Genomic DNA, 12,983 nt, shown 5'->3' on the forward strand with positions numbered 1-12,983 from the left:
CAGACTCTTCAGGGCAGGAAGTTCCTACATACCTTTCTTCACGTGACACCATCTGGGAAACTCACAGTAACCTCCTGGCAGAAAGCAGTAAGGGGACCTACTGTGTGCAGCGCCTCACAGTGTCGTCTTCTTTAAGCCTGTGGTGAGTCTCACAGAACCCCCATTTACAGACGAGAAAACTGAGGACAGGGAGATTTGGTCTCTCGAGTATCGGTGAGGGCTGGGGCTCAAGCCAGGGCTGTTGGAGCCCAGGGCCTATGTGCACCCCATCTTGTGCTTCCCCTACAAGCCTGGGAGACTGGCCTGTCCTTTTAAAGCAGTTGTCACAGTCCCACTTCTTGATTCCTTTTTGGGAGAGAGACGGTTATCCCAGAATTTTGCTTCTGTGTGGTTTTTCCAAGTTATCGGATGATGGAGAAGGGACAGAGGGTCCCGAATCTCAGGCAGGTCTTGGAAATTCCATCCTCGATCTGGTTCCTGATTTCCTTTTGGGGGCCATTTCCCAAGTGGAGCCTCTATAGTGCTGGGGGACTCTCAAACCCTGCGCTCATCTCTTGAGTCTCTCTGCAGGGTGGGGCCTGTCAAGCGAGCAGAAATCCAGGGAGCTCCATTCTCTGCAGCCTGATGATGGAACCTTCTGCATCCTCGTGGACTCAGCATTACCTTGACGCTGATGCCACCTCCGTCTGCAGGTCCCGCCCAGTCCCTATAAATGGGCTTCAACCTGGGCATGCACCTTCCTACTGGACACTTTCCTCAGGATGTCCCACAGACACCTCCACCTCATCTTGCCTGAAACAGAATCAGCATCTCCGCCAGCCCCCTCGCCCCACCCCTCCCGACCATCTCTGTCTTCGTAATGGCACCGAGTTGTCCAGGACGAAAGGCGAGAGTCATCCCCACCCACTTTGAAAGATCACTAAGATGTGGCTGCAGCTCTAGCCATGAACGTGTTTGGGGCAAGAGGAAGAGGGGAAGGCCAGCAATAGAAGAAGCAGAGATTCGGCAAGCACCCCCAGCTTGCCGCAATATCGAAACAGCCCTGACCGGCTGGTAAAGAGCTGCTGCCCCTTGTGCTGCTTTTCTTCCCTAGCCCTCCCAGGGGCCACACACCCATGTCTCTACTACCCAGCAATGATTGGGTTAATGCCGAGTCCGCTGGGGCTCAAGCACTCTGCCTCCAGTGATTGCTCAGCGACCGGACCCTTTATATTACCCCAGATGGCTCTTGGACCAAGAAAGCAAAGGCTTTCTCAGACATCTCCTGTGGACCTCTATGCATCATGCTCCCTCCAGTTGGGTCACAAGGCCACCCTAGCTGCAAGGGAGTCTGGGAATGCCAATATTTAGCTTTGCAGGCTCTTAAAGTGGGAGACAAGGAGGGTGAGCAAGCCAACTACGCTATCTGTCTCCCTTCCTTGACGGACCGATCTCTTGCCACTCCCCCATTCATTCGTCTCTTTCTTGCTGCCTCCGCCTTCTGACCAGTGTAGACATTACAGGAGGCACCAGATGGGGATTAGAGTTTTATTAAAATAACTCCCAGAGCACAGGACCTCCTGGTAAGTCTCATTTGGAGATCCCACCTCAAGGCCGAAAAGAAGCTTCCTAGCTGCCTCAGCTCCTTTGTGGAGCTCCGCGTGACTAGTGGCGGTATCTCCGATTTTTTCTTAACAAGTACCATTTTCTAAATGAGATCTAATTCACGTGCCATAAAAGACACCCTTTTAAAGTGTACAAGTAAGTGGTTTCACGTAGCAGAATGTTTGCAAGGTTTATCTAGGTCGTAGCACATGTCAGTACGTCATTCCTCTTCATGGCTGAATAATGTTCCGTTGTATGGATATACCACACTTTGTCTATCCACTCATTAGTCGATGGACATTTCGGGTTGTTTCCACTGTTTGGCTATGACGAATAATTCCGCTGCGGACATTCTTTCACAAGCGTTTGTGTGCCGTACGTTTTCCTTTCCCTTGGAATACACCTGTGAGTGGAATTGATGGCTCGTGTGGTAATTCTACACTTCACGTTATAAAGCACTGTCCAGCCGTTTTCTACACGGGCAGAACCCTTCCCTCCCCACCAGCCCTGTCACGGGAGTCCCACTTTCTCCACATCCTTGTCAACACTCGTCGTTGTCTGCTTTTTGTTTCTTTTTTTTTTTTAATGATAGCCACCCTAGTGGATGCGTTAAGGGAAATCTTACTGTGGTCTTGATTGGCATTTCCCCGATGACTAATGCTGTTCGAGCATCTTTCCATGTGCTTGTCGAGTGTTTGGCCTGAGTAACCGGAGGATGGAATTGTCAACGAATGCGGCGTGGGGTGGGGGGGTGGTGGCAGAGGTGGCAGAGGCGGCAGAGGCACTCAGTGTGTCACGTCAAGTGTGTTGTACCTGTTCGACCGGCCCCTCCCCTCCAACCCTGCCAGTGGAGACCTAGAGCTGGCGGTTGGCTGAGAGTCAGGGGGGCAGAGGGAGGCCTGGGCTGAAGTGTAAACTTAGACGTCGTCGGCTTGTGGTGACATTTAAACCCACAAGGTGCAAGGAGTGCTGGGCGCACCTACACAACAGGCTGGGCTGTGAGGAATGGAGGAGAAGGAAAGCCGAGTGAGCAGCGACGGGAGGCCTGGCAGCGGGAGTGTCTCGGGAAGGAGACAGCGAGCGGCCATGTCGGATGCTGCCGGCGGTGGAGTGCACGGGGCTAACAATCGACTTGCTTGTTAGTGGAGGAGCCAGGTGACTTCGACAAGGGCGGTTTTGCTTGTAAACCTGCCTGGAGTGGGGTTCCGAGAGAATGCGAGCGAAAGTAGAAGAGGATAGAGACTGCTCTTCACAGGGGCTTTAAGAGTTTTTTCCTGCGAAGGGAAAGACAGAAATAAGACGGTGTTTGAAAGGGGAGTGAGAATGCAGGAGAATGCAGAGCCGATGGCGATGCTTGAGCAGAGAAGAAAGATTTTATGATGCAGGAGGAGGGGGAGCCATATCGGAAGGATGTCCTTGAGCCCCAGAGAGTGGGGAGGGTTCCGGCAGTGGAGTGGAGGGGTGGCTGGGATAGCGGCCAGGACGGATCCTCTAAGGATCAGGAGAGAAGGCCTAGGAGGTCGGTTGTGCTGGCTGGGGGTGAGGACGTTCACAGTGAAAAAGGAAGCAAGGACGAAGGTTGAGAGGGAGGTGACGGGGAAAGGTAGGCTGTATGGCAGTGGCAAAGGTAGGAAGGAGCTGTTGGGGAGAGGGGCGGGGCCCCAGCTGGGGCACTGAGATCTGCTTGGCAGGCAAACTAACAGCCTGCTTGAGGTTAGCCCAGGAATCTAGGTTTAGGAAAGACAGACACATTTGTCTTAAGCATAATCTGCAGAGATGAAACTCTGCTCTCTGTAAAGCCAACTGTTTACATCTGTAAGCTGAACCCTTTAACTCCTTAGAAACGCCAGTTCCAAACTTGCCTGTTCTGGAAGGCCTTCGGGCTACATCTGCCTCCCTCAGGGTGTCTAACCTTGGGTTCGTGGACTCCCTGGGGTCCTCAGGCGTATTTTCAAGATTCACCGAGTGCTTTACAAGAGCTCTTAGGTGGGGTTTTCATGTCAACAGTAACCTCAACGGGCCGGTTCCGGCCCAGCTGCACGAGCACGTGTGCAGGCACGTGGCGTGTGGCTTCATGCTCCCCGTGTCTGTGAGCACATTGGAATCTCACATGCCCCAGCTCACAGGGACAGACCCGAGCTGTGTTCAGGCCGCAGCTGACATGAAGAACCGTGGCGGGACAACCGCCTGGTGCACTGCCCCTGAGTGGTGGGCCACGCGAGTTTTAGCAAAACAGCATCGTCCTTTGTGTTAACTGAGAGCCGTTTGAATTTTACGGATCACTTGTGCGTGTTTATGTAGTAGTCATTTTGGCTCATCGCTCTGTAAGAACTGTAAACATCGCTTTTGTTTAGAAAACAGTTCTGTTCAACGAGTCATGCAGGGAAAACTAATTATTTACATGCAAAAGAATGAAGTGGGATCCTTACCTTATACCATATACGAAAATGAACTCTAAATGGATCAAACGCTTGAACAAAAGAGCGAAAACTATAAGATCCTTAGAAGGAAGCATAGGAGGGAAGCTACGTGCCATCGGATTGGGCAACGATTTCTTGGTTGTCACGTCAAAAGCACAGACAACAAGAGAAAAAAATGGAGCCGTTGGCTACGTTGAAATTAAAAACTTTCGTGCATCAAAGGGCACCATGAAGAGGGAAAAGGCAATTCACAGACCGGAAGAAAATATTTGCAAACCATGTATCTGACAGGGGGGTAATATCCAGAATGTATAAAGAATTTCTACAACTCAGCGACAACAACGACAACAAAAACACATACAACTGGGCAAAGGACTTGAACAGACATTTCTCCGAAGATGTATGAACGGCTAATAAGCACATGAAAAGATGCTAAATATCACTAATCATTAGGAAAATGCAAATCGAAACCACAATTAGATACCACTTCACACACGTTAGGATGCCTTTTTTTTTTTTCTCTCTCTCTCTTTTTTAAACCTCCTGTTAGCAACGATGTGGAGAAATTGGAACTCTTGTGCGCTGCAGATGTGAATGTAAAATGAAGCGGCCACTGTGGAAATGGTTTAGCGGTTTCTCGAAAAGGTAAACACAGAATTATCACATGATCCCGGAATTCCACTTCGGGTTATACACCCAAAGGAATTGAAATTAGGGTCTCGAAGAGATATTTGTTCAGCCATGTTTGGCTATGCGCAGTAGTCAGCATGTGAAAGCAGTCCGGACGTCCACCAACAGACGAATGGATAAACAAAATGTGGTACATACACTCAACAGAATATTACTCAGTATTAAAAAGGAAGAACATTCTGACACATACTACAGCACGGATAAACCTTGAAGGCATGGTGCTAAGTGAAATAATTCTAGTCACAAAATGACGGATACTGCATGATGTGACTGACGGGAGGTAGCTAGAGTAGTCAGTTTCGTAAGGATATAAAGTAGAATGGCAGTCGCCAGGGCAGAGGGGAGCGGAAGATGGGGCGTTAGCGTTTAATGGGCACAGAGCTTCAATCTGGGGAGATGAAGAAGTTCTGGAGATGGGTGGTGGTGATGGTTACGCAATGCCACTGAGCCGCACGCTTCTGGTCTCAGCCAGGGCCCCCTCCTCCGGGCTCCGTGCACACCGCGGTTGGGTGGGGGACGCTTACTCCTTCATGCATCACCTCTGCTGAGGGGAGGTGTGAATCCACTGCACCTCCCCGGAGGGAGTGGGGTGCAGGAGCACCAGTCACGAGCTTGTGACTTTCGGCAGATTACGAACCTGCCTGAGCCTCAGCCCCCCGTCCTGGGGAGTGGGCACGTTGATGCCGATTCTGCTGGGTGGCTGTGAGCTGGAGCCTGCCCGACACCGGCTGGCGTTCAGCCCTCCCTCCGTTCTTCCCGCGATTCCGCCTCGTTGCCTGGCGAGCCGATGGAGCGCAGGGCGCACCTTCCGACCTGCTGTGGACCGGCAGCCGCGCCGCCTGGCTCGTTAGACTGTAGGTTAAGAGGTTTAATTAGGCTCTGAGGAGTTTAGGAGACTGTCCTAAGGGTCAAGTTCCCAAGCCTCAGAGTGTGGACTTATGACGTCTTTTCGGTCCCCAGAGACATTCTTCTCCAGTTATGTGGGAGGTGTCCGTGTTCCAGACAGTGAGGTTGCCAGAGAGCAGATTCCCAAGTCTCAGGGCGCGGTGGAGGGGGCCATGTGACACACCAGGTCTCCCGATCTGGGAGGGCTGGGAGGGGAGAGGCCTTGTGCCCTGGGCTGCTCAGACTCCAGTTGTGCTGAGCCCCAGGAGCCGCATTTTGAGGAGAAGTGGGGGAGCCAGGAGGCATTCCCACCGCCAAGGAGGGCCATCGGGATGGAAGGCTCAGCAGACGGCTCCCCCGAGGCACGGATGCGGTCTGGCTGTGGGACCATGGCGCTGAGTAACCGACAGCCACCGGAACGGACTGGCTGGCGCTTGCTCGTGGTACCTGATGTCCTGGTGGCCGCAGCCTGGCTCCATGTCCTCTTCCTTCCACGGTTCGGGCTGAAAGATCAGCTCGGGAAGTGCCGGGTTTGAGGCAGAGGGAAAGGGATGGCAGAACCGAGAAAAGGTTCGGGAACGTCTGCCCAGAGTGACATACATCCCTTCTGTTCACACGTCACTGGTCATATATGACTGCGCCTGTCATTAGTGGGTGACTGGCAGGTGCAGAGCAGATGCTCAATAACTTTGTTGAATGAATGAATAAAGGAATTCCCTGATCCTGGAAGGATTTAAGTGAAGATGGGTCCCCCTTGGACTAGTTGTCTATTACTGCCTGACGAATGGCTCACAAACATAGTGGCTTAAGGCAATGATAAACACTTATTATCTCCCATAGCCTCTGTGGATCGGGCATTCGGGAGTGGCTTAGATGATGATTTAGATTTGAGGTTTCTCGTTACATTGTAGCCAAGACGTTAGCAAGGGCTGTAGTCATCCACAGGCTTGGCTGGCGGGAGGCTCTGCTCCCAACATGGGTCACTAACGGGGCTGGCCATCGGCAAGAGGTTTCAACTTTTCTCTATATGGACTTAGACATACAGATGCTAGAGCGTTTTTACAACCTGGTGGCCGGATTCTTCCGGAGTATATGATTCTAAGACAGAGCAAGGCTGAAGCCTCGATGTCCTATGACCTAGACGCAGAAGTGACACACAGTCATTTCTTCAATACTCTATCGGTTCCACAGGTCTTCTCATTAATGCGAGAGGATGTGTGAGTGCCAGGAGGGGGCATCATATGGGGGCATCTACCATAGTTCACCCTCTGGTCCCCAATGTCATGTTCTTCCCACATGTGAGCACCCTTACTTCCTCCCAAGGTCCCCGAAAGTCTTAGAGTTCAAAGTGAGGCATCTCATCATCTAAATCAGGTACAGTTGAGGCTTCTTGGGTAAGGTTCTTCAGGTTTTGCTCCGAGGGTGCAGTTCCCCTTGCTCTGAAGACGTGCGACCCAAAGAGACAGTTGTCTGTCCCCCCAACCTGCAATGCACAATGGTGTGAGATGCATAAGATAACTATTACGGACACTCCCAGTTCAAAAAAGGAAGCATACAGGGGCCACGGGTGAACAGAAATTCTGAAATACGTCAAAACTTCCACTGATGGGAGCTGCTTCGTTACGCGTTAAGGGCTGGAAGTAAGTTTCCATGGCTCTTGGCCCTGCCTTGCGGGCTCTCGTTGTTGCCTTCGGAGTCGTCTGTCCTTGTCCATGAAAGGTGGCTTCCCTGAGCAGTTGATTGATTTTCTCCGCCTCCTTCCTGCCTGTAGACGTTTGGGAGGCCACAGTCTTCCTTTCATTTTGTCCTGTCTCTGCCTCTCTCAGTTTCAATTGGTGGCATTTCTGTCCGTATAATTCTCCTAAAACCTTTTCAGATCTCCTAATCGTTAATCAGCTCCGACTGACACTTGATGCTCCTGGCCGGATATCAGAGTTGCCATGGGTCAGTGACTTCCTTGGCCTCCATTTTTCCTGCCTTCCTTGAATACGTAAGCCTACTTCCTACCCAGGGCATTTAAATGTGCTTTGCTCTCTGCCCTTCTTCCAGATATCCTCATAGCTTGCTCTCTCGAGGAGCTCAGATTACCGCTTAAATGTTACCCCTTTAGAGAAGCCGTCTGTGACAATCTAAAATAGCACCCCCATTCTCTCTTTATACCCTTTCCCTGCTTTATTTTTCCTCACAGCACTTTTTACCACCTAACATCATATTATGCAACTAATTACTTATTTATCTATCACCCCGTTAGAGTCCGAGCTCAAGTGGAAAGGGACCTTATCTGTTTTATTCACTGTTAAAACCCTGGCGACTGGCATAGCGCCTGACATGGTATCTACTAAGGACTTGTTGAATGAATGAATGAATGAATGAATGAAATGAACCTAGCACATAGGTAGTTGAGGCTCATACTGGGATTCAGGCCAGTCAGAGGAGGAGGTCATTGGAAGTAGGTAACCGGGAGCCACAGCAGGTTCTAGAGCAGAGACATCGATGGCAGGTCTCAGACTCAAAACAGGGCCTCTTCTGCCAAACCTGGCCTTTTGTTTTCTCAGAAGAGAAGAAACTTTGAGTGGGTCAGGGTGTCTGAGCCTTTTTCCTGAGGTGGGGAGCAAAGGGATGTCATTTTTAAAAAAAATATCACTCTGGTGTCCATTTGGTCCACTGCTCCATCTAAACAGGGTTTGTATACATGAAGAGCTTTCCGAGGGACGGGTTGGTCAGAAGGTGAGAGATGGACTTTAAGCACTAAACTTTAGTCCCCCTAGGGCTGGGCACGCACGTTGGGGCCACAGAATATGGCAAAGATATGCTTTTGCCTGGAAAGATGGGAGAGGGAAATGGATGTGGCCGAAGATTCAAGAGCATGTGTAGGGAGGGCTGAGTGGAGGGGGTGAAGGCAGGGGCCCTTAAAGCAGGCAGACCTGGTTAGACATATGACTCTTTAAAATGTGACCTGAGCTGATAAAAGGCTCTTTATAGTTTTTATTCATGTCACTCAGTGTGAAGATTTATACATCTCACTGCGAAAATATCAATAGGTTTGATTACGGGGCGATGCCCCAGGTTCACTGGGGCTCTTACAGAATATACAGTGTGTACATCACATCACCTTTCTAAAACGTGATTTCTGTAATCCATCTGGCCTCAGGGCTTTTGGAGAAAGCCTGTGGATGTATTTAAAAAAAAAAAAAAAAAACTAACCTCCCAGAGTGATTGAGAGAATATATGAGAAACGCAGGTACCCGGAAAGATGGCAGAGGGCGATAGCCAGGCTGAGTGGTGACAGGGAAAATGAGATCAGTCTCAGGAAGAGTCTGTGCAGTTAGTTAACGGCTCCAGAAGCAAGGAGTTATTTCTCAGTGAATGAGTGCTCCCCGCCGGAAGCCGAGGAGAAAAGACCTGGCACACTCCGTCAGTCCTGCATTTGTAGATCTCTGTCTTGGAGGCGTTTGGGGTCGGGTGGCCGTATCTCAGGATCGGGGTGCCAGGCCAGATGGTGCTGCCCTCTCTGAAAGAGGACCTTATTGATGGGGATACGTGTTTTCATTTCTCTTGGGTATATGCCGAGGAGTGGAGTTGCTGGGTTAGATGATAACTCTGTGTTTAACCTTTTGAGGAACTACCCGTCTATTTCCGGAAGTGGCTGCACCATTTTACATCGTCACCTTGCAGGGTACAGAGGCTGAAATTTCTCCACATCTTTGCCAACGCTTGTTATTGTCTGTCTTTTTCGATTGTAGCCATCCTAGTGGGAGCAAAGTGATACACTTCAAGGTGATTTATTAACATTTCCCTAATGGCTAATGATGTTGGGTATCTTTTCATATGTTTATCGCCTATTTGTATATGTTCTTTGGAGAAATGTACATGGAGAGACTTTGTCCATTTTTTAATTGGGTTACTTGTCTTTTTATTTATAAGTTCTTAGAGTTCTTTTCATATTTTGCACACCAGCCTTTCATCAGATATATGATCTGCAATCATTTTTTCCCCATTATGTGGATTGTCTTTTTCCTTGCTCACTGGTGTCCTTTGAAGCACAAAGTTTTCAATTTCCATAATTTCTAACGTATCTATTTTTTCTCCTGTCATTTGTACTTTTGTGTCATATGTAAGAAATCATTGCCTAATCGAAGGTCACCAAGATTTATGTTTATGTTTTCTTCTAAGAGTTTACTAGATTCAACACTTACATTTAGGTCCTTGATCCATTTTGAGTGACTCTGTGTATGGCGTGAGGTAGGGGTCCAACTTAATTCTTTTGCACGTGGATGTCCAGCTGTCCCAGCACCATTTGTTGAAAAGACTGTTTTTTTCTCCACTGAACTATGGTGGCACCCTTGCTTACAACCGATTGACCGTAAACATGAGGATGTCTTTCTGGACTCTCGGTTTTATGCCATCGCTCTGTAGGTTTATTTATCATTATTCCAGCAGCACGCTGTCTTGATTTTGCTGTTTTGTAGTAAGTTTTGAAATCCAGAAATAGGAGCTCTTTGATTTTCTTCTTTTTAAAGATTGTCTTGACTATTCTGGATCCCTTGAGTTAGCATGTGAATTTAAGGATGAACTTATCGATTGCTGCAAATAGACTAGCTAGGATTTCGACAGAGATTGCACTGAATCTGTAGATCATTTTGGGGAGTATTGCCATATTAACAACATTAAGTCTTCTAATCCACAAATATGAATGTCTTTCCATTTATTTCAATCTAATTTCTTTCAACAATATTTTTTAGTTTTTCAGTGTATAAGTTTTGCACTTGTTTTGCTAAACTTATGAAGTATTTTATTCTTTTTGATGTTATTGTATAAATAATTGTGTTTTTTACCTTTAATTTTAGATTGTTCATTGCAAATGTATAGAAATATTATTAATTTTTATATATGATGATGTATCTCACAATGTCACTGAACTCATTTATTAGTTCTAGTAGTTTTTATTAGTGGATTTATTATGATGTTTAAAATATATAAGATCATATTGTCCTCAAATAAAAATAGTTTGATTTCTTTCTTTTCAGTGTAGATGACTTTCATTTTCTTGCCTGATCGTCCTGGCTAGAACTCCAGTACCATGTTGAATCAAAGTGCTGAGAGCAGACATCCTTGTCTTATTCCTCTTCTTGGGGCAAAGCTCCAGTCTTTCAGTACCAAGTATGGTGTTAGCTGTGGGACTGCATAAGTGCCCTTCGTTAAATTGAGAGAACTCTCTTTTATTCCCAGGTTGTTGCATGTTTTCATTATGAAGGGGTGTCGAATTTCGTCAATGGCTTTTTCTGCATCTGTTGAGATCATGATGTGGAATTCGTCCTTTAGTCTATTAATAAGGTGAATCACAGTAATTGATTCTCAGATGTTAAAACAGCCTTGTACTCCTGGGTGAAATCTCGCTTGGTCATGGCGTGTAAACCTTTTTATATGTTGCTGGATTTAGTTTGCAAGTATAGCAGCTCCTTGAATAATGTCACTTTGTTCGACGTCATTTTGTTATAATGTTGATGAGGAAACAACATTTCTGTCTGGAGCCACTGTCTGCGTGGAGTTTACACATTCTTCCCAAATCTACATGGATTTTCTCTGGGGACTCTAGTTTCCTCCTATATCCGAAAGATGTGCACGCTAGGTGAATTGGCGTACCTATTGTCCCCGTCTCAGTGAATGTGGGTGTGTGTGTGAGTGGCCCTGTGATGGAAGGGTGTCCTGTTCAGGGTGGGTTCCCACCTTGTGTCCTGAGCTCCCAGGAGAGGCTCCGGCCACCCTCAACCCTGAATAGGAATGACTGGGTTAGAAAAGAATTATCTTACTTGTTTTTATTAATCTTTCTGAAATGTAAGTATAACTTACCTTTATTTCAATGTTTAATGTTAGAAATGTTTTGAGTCTTTAATTAGAAGTTTGGTGATATTTTCTGGGACCAGAAATATGCTGTATGAACTGAACTCTTGTTTATATCAATTAGCTTATGGTAACATTGGTTTTGTTATACATCATTTTGCTTAAAGTTGGTTTTCACGAAACTCTTGATGGATGTTAAATGAGGACTTTATTTTTTTTTAAGGATTTTTGCATTTGTATCCTTAAGAGATATTCATTTGTAGGTTTTTTTGTGATTTTTTTTTTTTGTATAGTTTTCTATGGTTTTGGTCTCGGGGAATGAGTTTGTAAATGTTCTCTCCTCACCCATGTTTTGGAAGAATTTGCAAAGAATTGGCATTAGTTATTTAAATGTTTGATGGAAATCACCAATGAAGCCATCTGAGCCTAAACTTTTTTTGAGGATAGTGTTCTGGTGACTCATTCAATCTCTTGTTATTGGCGTATTTAGATTTTCTATTTCTTCTAGAGTCAGTTCTGGTAGTTTGTGTCTCTCTAGGAATCGGTCCATTTCACCTGAGATACCTAATTTGTGGGTATTTGTGCCACTTATATTCATTTCAAAGGCGCTTCACATCTCGAATGGCGGAAGGCTGCTTTCTCCTTGAAACTCTTCCCTCTTGGTTTTCGTAGTGTGCTCTCTTAACAGCCACGGTACTCAGGACAACTAACTTAGCCTCACCAGGATGGGAATGACCACGAGGCCTTTTCTCATTGAGTTCTTGGCAAAGATCAGAGGAGATGACACCTGGGAAGTGTGGCGCATGGCACCTGGCACTTGGGGAGCACTGCTAATTATTGTCCTCACTTCACCTCTTGGGCCACCCATGCTCAGTCTTAGCAGGTACGCATCAGGGCAAGTGGTTCTCAAATGGGGGTGACTTCGCCTACTAGGGGACATTAGGTAATACCTGGAGATAGTTTTGGTTGTTACCCCTGGGGGGATGGTAGTGACCGCTGTTGGGTAGAGATGACGGATGCTGCCAACGTCCCACAATGCACAGGACAGCTCCCAGCGGCAAAGTATTACCTGGCCCCAAATGGTAACGGTGCTGAAGTCTCTATGGAAATAGCGCTACATGAGTATTATAAAAAGAGTTGAAAATGCAGATAAGAGAATAAAAGAAGAACCTGACACATTGAAAAATACTTCAGTTAGGAAAGAATATATATATATATATATATATATATATATATATATATATATATATATTAGAAAAGGAATGTTCATATAATAGAATATTCTGGCTCTTCTGAATTTTCCCCCAGCCACTCTGCCCACATGGTTATGAGACTTAATGTGTTGTTTAGGGCCATTTCAGTGCCCAGCGGGTCTTGGCCAGTCCCTGGATGTGTTTCCTTTCCCTGCTGATCAGAGCGGCAGGGAAATGCTCGGTATCCGTGAGTGAGTCGTCTTTAGAAGGTGGGCTTAGTCAGGTGAGGGCGGGGCAGAGCACCTGGTTTGTCTATAGGTGGGACCCATATCATTCTCTGGGTGGCTAACGTCTTTCCACTGAATTCAGG

The sequence above is a fragment of the Rousettus aegyptiacus genome, unplaced genomic scaffold (assembly GCF_014176215.1).
Source record: "Rousettus aegyptiacus isolate mRouAeg1 unplaced genomic scaffold, mRouAeg1.p scaffold_m13_p_5, whole genome shotgun sequence".
Classification (NCBI taxonomy): domain Eukaryota; kingdom Metazoa; phylum Chordata; class Mammalia; order Chiroptera; family Pteropodidae; genus Rousettus; species Rousettus aegyptiacus.